This window comes from Hyla sarda, unplaced genomic scaffold (genome assembly GCF_029499605.1).
Source record: "Hyla sarda isolate aHylSar1 unplaced genomic scaffold, aHylSar1.hap1 scaffold_22, whole genome shotgun sequence".
Lineage (NCBI taxonomy): Eukaryota > Metazoa > Chordata > Amphibia > Anura > Hylidae > Hyla > Hyla sarda.
In genome coordinates, this window is record NW_026608872.1 from 67,673 (window position 1) to 75,874 (window position 8,202).

Here is an 8,202-nt window from a genome sequence, read left to right on the forward strand (position 1 = left end):
TAGGTGCAGTATGTTCCCCCACATTAGGTGCAGTATAGTTCCCACATTAGGTACAGTATAGTTCCCACATTAGGTGCAGTATAATTCGCCACATTAGGTGCAGTACAGTTCCCTACAAAAGCAAAATAGACATGGAGGCCACCAGCATCTGGGGGTGCTACCTTCCTACTGGCAGGAATAGGGGGTTAATATGAGGGTACTACCTTCTTACTGGGGGGGGGTTAATCTGGGGGTACTACTATCCTACTGGGGGGAGGGGGTTAATCTGGGGGTACTACCTGCCTACTCGGGGCACCAGATTAACCCCCTCCCCACCTGTAGGAATGCAGTACCCCCCAGATTAACCCTATCCCCCCACCCTGTTAGAAGGTAGTACCCCCTGATTACCCCCTCCCCCCAGTAGGATGGTAGAACCCCCCAGTTTAACCCCCTCTCCCCCCCTGTAGGAATGAAGTACCTCCCAGATTAACCCTATCCCCCCAGACTCAGTAGGCAGGTTGAAATAACATTCACTCACTCAGCGCGGTAATCCTGCGAACCGCGTACCGTCACGTCACGCTCTGGGGCCGGCGTCCTTGAATACAGCGTGACGTCCTGAAGGTCATGTGACGGCAGTAACGTGCCGTCACATGACCGAACCAACTGAAGGTGAGCCAGAGCGGAGCGGGGCACAAACAGGAGCAGGAGGCAGCGCTGTGCGGTGCGCCTGACGGGGGGGGGCGGAGGTCTGGGCTGGTGAAGGACGGTCGGGCACAGATGGGGGGTGCTGCGGAGCGTCTTGGTGTCACCCGGTGCGGGCCGCACCCGGGTCGCAACGCCACTGGATTAAGGTGTGCCTGGGCACACCCGGCACACCCCGTGTGCACGCCTATGTGTATGTATGTGTATCTATCTATCTATCTCTATATATATATTTATCTTTCTCTCTCTCTATATATATATTTTTTTTTCTTTTATATATATATATATATATATATATATATATATATATCAAAAGCAAAGTAGAAGCGGCACTCCAAAATATCAATAAAGCGTGGATTTATTCACACATCTGTGAGGAAAGCGACGTTTCGGCTCGACAATAGAGCCTTGCTCAAGCATGCTTGAGAAAGGCTCTATTGTCGAGCCGAAACGTCGCTTTCTGCACAGATGTGTGAATAAATACACGCTTTATTTATATTTTGGAGTGCCGCTTCTACTTTGCTTTTGATATTACTTGGGAATTGGTCTGTTCCTGAAGCTGTGCACCCACACGGATCTGGAATCCTTGAGCAAGGTGCTCCCCTTCATCTAAATTTTATATATATATATATATATATATATATATATATATAGATAGATAGATAGATAGATATTGATATATATATATATATATATATATAGAGAGAGAGAGAGAGAGAGAGAGAGAGAGAGAGAGAGAGAGAGATGGAAACACGTTTTTAAACATGTTTTCACCTTTTTTTACCTTCTTTTTTTTCTTCTCTCCATGTTTTCCTTCTTTCCTCCTTTTTTCCTATGCTGCTGATTCTTATTTTTCTTCTTTTTCAGACCCTATCATTGCACTATTGCTTATTCAATACCACCAGCAGATGGAGACACTATATTACAACATTAGTTGTGAGCAGCAGTTTGTACAAACAAATGCCTCATAGCTGATGTCCTATCCATTATTGCAATGGATGGCTGGCTGGCAACATTTGTTTTTATTATTCCAATACCACAGTACCAATGCATGGTCAATCAACAGCAATGACACCCCCATGTCAATTAACAAGATTCAGCACCCACTACCTGAAAGACAGCTACCTATCATGTCATGTCCAACCTGCACAGGTGTGCTGGTTGCTGAGCTTATTCCATTAAAGAGGACATTCAGCAGCAGCAGCAGCAGTCCTGTGCCTGGTCGCTCCAACAGGGGCCAGACACAAGCGGCACCACCTATTGTCTTTTGCCTGCAGTAAGGGCCCACTGGACTAGCCAGCAAGCAGCTGAAGCAGCAAATAAACAGGTAATCTTTCTTTCCAACACTGAAACCTGGTGGTGCACTTAATCTATGGTATCAGATAGGTGACAGATCAGATATTAACCTCTTCAGGACATAGGGCGTATGGATACGCCCTGCATCCCGAGTCCTTAAGGACCGAGGGCGTATCCATACGCCCGTGGGAATTCCGGCCCCCACCGCTAGCCGGTTGGGGACCGGAGCCGGATGCCTGCTGAAATCGTTCAGCAGACATCCCGGCATATCGCCCAGGGGGGTCATTATGCCCCCCCATGTCGGCGATCGCCGCAGATCGCTGGACAATTCAGTCCAGCGATCTGCGGCAATTCCGGGTCAATCGGGTCTCCAGTGACCCGATGACCCGGAATATCTGGCTGTTCGGGGCCGTCTCTGACGGCCCCGAACAGCCAGAGCCTGCAGGGGTGATGTGGCACTGGTGCCACCTCACGATCGCCCTGATTCGTCGGCCGGATTACCGGCCGACCAATCAGGGCGCCTGCTGCGGGTGTCACTCCCGCACCCACTCCGCCCCTCTTCCGGAGGACGTGAGCGGGTGCGGGACGTGCACCCCGGGTGCTGGGGACCCCGATCCCCGGCGCCCCTGTTGGGATCGGGGCCCCAGGAGCAGCTGCGGCGGCGGGACTGACCTGCAGCGTCTGGATCGTTGGAGGTGAGTGACAGCCTCCTGCTGTTGCTTAGCAACAGCTCCCAGCATGCAAAAAGGGCATGCTGGGAGCTGTAGTTATGCAACAGCAGGAGGCAGACCACCACAACTCCCAGCATTCCCTTATGGGCATGCTGAGACTTATGGTTTTGCAACAGCTGGAGGCACATTCTTTCTATGGAAAAGTGTACCTTCAGCTGTTGTATAACTACAACTCCCAGGTTGCACAAACAGCTAAAGTGCATGCTGGGAGTTGTAGTGGTGCATCTGCTGGTTGCATAACTACAACTCCCAGCATGCCCGTTGGCTGTCGGTGACTGCTGAGAGTTGTAGTTTTGCAACAGCTGAAGGCACACTGGTTGTGAAACTCAGAGTTTTTTTTTACCTAACTCAGTGTTTCACGACCGGTGTGCCTCCAGCTGTTGCAAACTACAACTCTCAGCAGTCACCGTACACCATGCACCGTACATGCTGGGAGTTGTAGTTTTGCAACAGCTGGAGGCACACTGGTTGTGAAACACTGAGTTAGGTCACAAACTCAGTGATACATAACCAGTGTGCCTACAGTTGTTGCAAAACTGCAACTCTCAGCAGTCACCGACAGCCAACGGGCATGCTGGGAGTTGTAGTTATGCAACAGCTGGATGTCCCCCCCAATGTGAACGTACAGGGTACACTCACATGGGCGGAGGATTACAGTAAGTATCTGGCTGCAAATTTGAGCTGCCGCAAACTTTCTGCTGCAGCTCAAATTGCCAGCGAGAAACTACTGTGAACCCCCGCCCGTGTGACTGTACCCTAAAAACACTACACTACACTACCACAAAAAATAAAATAAAAAGTAAAAAACACTACGTATACACATACCCCTACACAGCCCCCCCCCCCCCTCCCCAATAAAAATGAAAAACGTCTGGTACGCCACTGTTTCCAGAACGGAGCCTCCAGCTGTTGCAAAACAACTCCCAGTATTGTCGGACAGCCGTTGACTGTCCAGGCATGCTGGGAGTTTTGCAACAGCTGGAGGCACCCTGTTTGGGAATCACTGGCGTAGAATACCCCTATGTCCACCCCTAAGCAATCCCTAATTTAGGCCTCAAATGCGCATGGCGCTCTCACTTTGGAGCCCTGTCGTATTTCAAGGCAACAGTTAAGGGTCACATATGGGGTATCGCCGTACTTGGGAGAAATTGGGTTACAAATTTTGGGGGGTATTTTCTGCTTTTACCCTTTTTAAAAATGTAAAATTTTTGGGAAAACAAGCATTTTAGGTAAAAAAAAATTTTTTTTTTTTACATATGCAAAAGTCGTGAAACACCTGTGGGGTATAAAGGTTCACTTAACCCCTTGTTACGTTCCCCGAGGGGTCTAGTTTCCAAAATGGTATGCCATGTGGGGGGTTTTTTGCTGTCCTGGCACCATAGGGGCTTCCTAAATGCGGCATGCCCCCAGAGAAAAATTTGCGTTCAAAAAGCCAAATGTGACTCCTTCTCTTCCGAGACCTGTAGTGCACCAGCAGAGCACTTTTCACCCCCATATGGGGTGTTTTCTGAATCGGGAGAAATTGGGCTTCAAATTTTTAGGGGTGTTTTCTGCTATTACCCTTTTTAAAAATAAATTTTTTTCGGGAAAACAAGCATTTTAGGTAAAAAATTTTTTTTTTTTTTTTTTTACATTTGCAAAAGTCGTGAAACACCTGTGGGGTATTAAGGTTCACTTTATCCCATGTTACATTCCCCGAGGGGTCTAGTTTCCAAAATGGTATGCCATGTGGTTTTTTTTTTTGCTGTTCTGGCACCATAAGGGCTTCCTAAAGGTAACATGCCCCCCAAAAACCATTTCAGAAAAACGTACTCTCCAAAATCCCCTTGTCGCTCCTTCCCTTCTGAGCCCTCTACTGCGCCCGCTGAACACTTTACATAGACATATGAGGTATGTCCTTACTCGAGAGAAATTGGGCTACAAATACAAGTAAAAATTTTGTCCTTTTACCCCTTGTAAAAATTCTAAAATTGGGTCTACAAGAACATGTGAGTGTAAAAAATGAAGATTGTGAATTTTCTCCTTCACTTTGCTGCTATTCGTGTGAAACACCTAAAGGGTTAAAACGCTGACTGAATGTCATTTTGAATACTTTGGGGGGTGTAGTTTTTATAATGGGGTAATTTATGGGGTATTTCTAATATGAAGACCCTTCAAATCCACTTCAAACGTGAACTGGTCCCTGAAAAATACTGAGTTTGAAAATTTTGTGAAAAATCGGAAAATTGCTGCTGACCGTTGAAGCCCTCTGGTGTCTTCCAAAAGTAAAAACACGTAAATTTTATGATGCAAACATAAAGTAGACATATTGTATATGTGAACCAAAAAAAAATGTATTCGTAATATCCATTTTCCTTACAAGCAGAGAGCTTCAAAGTTAGAAAAATGCAAAATTTTCAAATTTTTCATCAAATTTACGGATTTTTCACCAAGAAAGGATGCAAGTATCGACAAAAATTTACCACTATGTTAAAGTATAATATGTCACGAAAAAACAATCTCGGAATCAGAATGATAACTAAAAGCATTCCAGAGTTATTAATGTTTAAAGTGACAGTGGTCAGATGTGCAAAAAACGCTCCGGTCCTTAAGGCCAAAATGGGCTCCGTCCTGAAGGGGTTAAACTGATAAAAACAGACTTTTTTATTTTTATTTTTTTTTTTAAACCTTCAGGTTTGAATTAAAACTTAATCGTTCAGGTTTACTTCACGTTTGCCTCTCAGATTTACTGAACTTAGTCACAATTCACCAAACTCATCATTAGGTTACTTTATCAACATATAACAAAATACACCCCAAAACAAAGTACATAGCATAACAACACACCACCCTCATACCCTCACAACGTGTCTCCATTTTAAAAACTTCCAAGTCCCCTCCGCATCATCCTCTCCAAATCTCTTCTTATCCCACAAATATACAGTATGCAATCTATCTAATATCATTCTCATACACTCTTCAACCGACACATCCTTCTTCTTAAATACCGTATTTATCGGGGTATACCACGCACCGGCCTATAACACGCACCCTCATTTTACCAAGGATATTTGGGTAAAAAAAGTTGTTTACCCAAATATCCATGGTAAAATGAGGGTGCGTGTGTGCGCGTGTATACCCCGATACACCCCCAGGAAATGCAGGGCGAGAGAGGCCGTCGCTGCCCGCTTCTCTCCCCCTGCCTTTCCTGGGGTCTAGAGCCCTGCTGCCGGCCCTTCTCTCCCCCTGGCTATCGGCGCCGCTGCCCGTTCTGTCCCCCTGACTATCGGTACCGGCGCCCCATTGCCGGCGCCGATAGCCAGGGGGAGAGAAGCGGCGCCGACAGCCAGGGGGAGAGAAGGGGCAGCGGCACCCATTGCCGGCGCCACTGCCCCATTGCCTCCCCCCATCCCCGGTGGCATAATTACCTGGGTCGGGTCCGCGCTGCTGCAGGCCTCCGGCGTGCAGCCCCTGCGTCGTTGCTATGAATGGCGCGGCGCACTGACGTCATGCGCCGCGCCGTGCAGCGCATAGCAACGACGAAGGGGACTATCGGCGCTGATAGCCAGGGGGTGAGAAGGGCCGGCAGCAGGGCTCTAGACCCCAGGGAAGGCAGGGGGAGAGAAGCGGGCAGCGACGGCCTCTCTCCCCCTGCCTTTCCTGGGGTGGTATCGGCGTATAACACGCACATAGACTTTAGGCTAAAAATTTTAGCCTAAAAAGTGCGTGTTATACGACGATAAATACGGTATATACAAATTCCTAACATCCCACAATACCTCCTTAATTATTGCTAACAACACATATAACATTCTCTCCTTCCTCCCACCTACCACCCCCAGACCAAACATAATCACTTCAAAAGACCACTTTCTTACCCCCATAAATTCTTTAGCCAACGGACCAATTCCCTTCCACACTTCTTGCGCTCTATCACAATTCCAAAACAAATGCATAATAATCTCATTCCCTCCACAACCCTCTCTCGGACATCTCTCACTTCTTCCAATCCCCCGACTCTTCTGTACCTCTCTCACTGGCAATGCACCATGCAAACTCTGCCATACAATCTCTCTCTGTCTATTAGTCATACCATCTGTCTCCAAACTCTTCCACACTTTACTCACATTCTATTCTCTCACCATATTAATATTACACTGAACATCCTTCACCCTAATACACTTCACCATACTCTTCTTCTCCTTTAACACATCCTGTCTCACACCTATCAAACCAAACTTTCTCATGAACACCTCAACAAACCCATACCAACCAGGACTCACCAAAGCATACGGCTTTCTCAGATCTCTCTCCATCCACCCTAATCTGCATAACACACCCCCTCCTAGAAACCTCATCATACAAGATTCAACACCCACTACCTGAAAGACTTCTACCTATCATGTCATGTCCAACCTGCACAGGTGTGCTGGTTGCTGAGCTTAATCAATTAAAGAGGACATTCAGCAGCAGCAGCAGCAGTCCTGTGCCTGGTCGCTCCAACAGGGGCCAGACACAAGCGGCACCACCTATTGTCTTTTGCCTGCAGTAGGGGCCCACTGGACTAGCCAGAAAGCAGCTGCAGCAGTAGTAAATAAACAGGTAATCTTTCTTTCCAACACTGAAACCTGGTGGTGCACTTAATATATGCTACCAGATAGGGGACATATCAGATATTAAACTGATATAAACAGACACTACATTTGATACCAGCCAAAAGGAAAGATGAGAAGTGATAACTGTGAAAGGGGAGGAACCAACGCTGTCCCCTTCACATGCACCATCACTACTTGTAGGAAGGGAGGCTGGCTGGCAGCCTCCCATACACACTCTGGCTGGGTGGCAGTCACCCACCAGTACACACAGCAGACCCTAAACCCATATCATTATTGCTAAGCAGGAAGATGGGAGTCCATTTCACTCTGATGGACCATTTTTAAATGCAATCCATAACCTGGCTTTGGCAGGAACCCTTCTTACTCCTCCTACTTGCATTTGATACTGGGTTTAGGATCTGCATAGGAAACACACACACACACACACACACACACAAGCACACACTTACCTGTGTTGCCTGCTGACGCCTCCTTGGCTGTCCCCAAACGGTATAAAACCAACAGCCACGGGAAGCTGTAAGGATAGAGGACATACCTGCATCCTATTGGACTCACTTGTCTTGGTTAAATCCAGCTTATTTGACAACCTATGGTGCTGCTGCTTCTGCTCATGGCAGTGCTGCTTCTGACAAGGCTGTTCTTTGGTGGGCCTAGGCGACATCACAATCTCCATGGTTACATACACAACAAAGGTCAGATGTTGTTTACACCTGGCCATGCCAGTGGTATTGAGTAGCATATCACAGTGCTAAGGGTCCTGGATGCAACAATCTTTCAATGGGGAATAGCCGCACTGAGTTTGTCAAGTGCACCCATGTTTGCAACTCCAACAATACACACATATGTATGTATGTCTGTCTATCTATCTATCTATCCACCCATCTATCTCTATATATATT

The 8,202-nt window shown here is 47.1% G+C and overlaps 1 pseudogene; it reads right to left on the minus strand.

The window, feature by feature from the left end:
- Nucleotides 1-7,316: 7,316 nt before the first annotated feature.
- Nucleotides 7,317-7,419, minus strand: LOC130320334 (U2 spliceosomal RNA; annotated as a pseudogene).
- Between the last annotated feature and the right edge of the window lie 783 nt (nucleotides 7,420-8,202).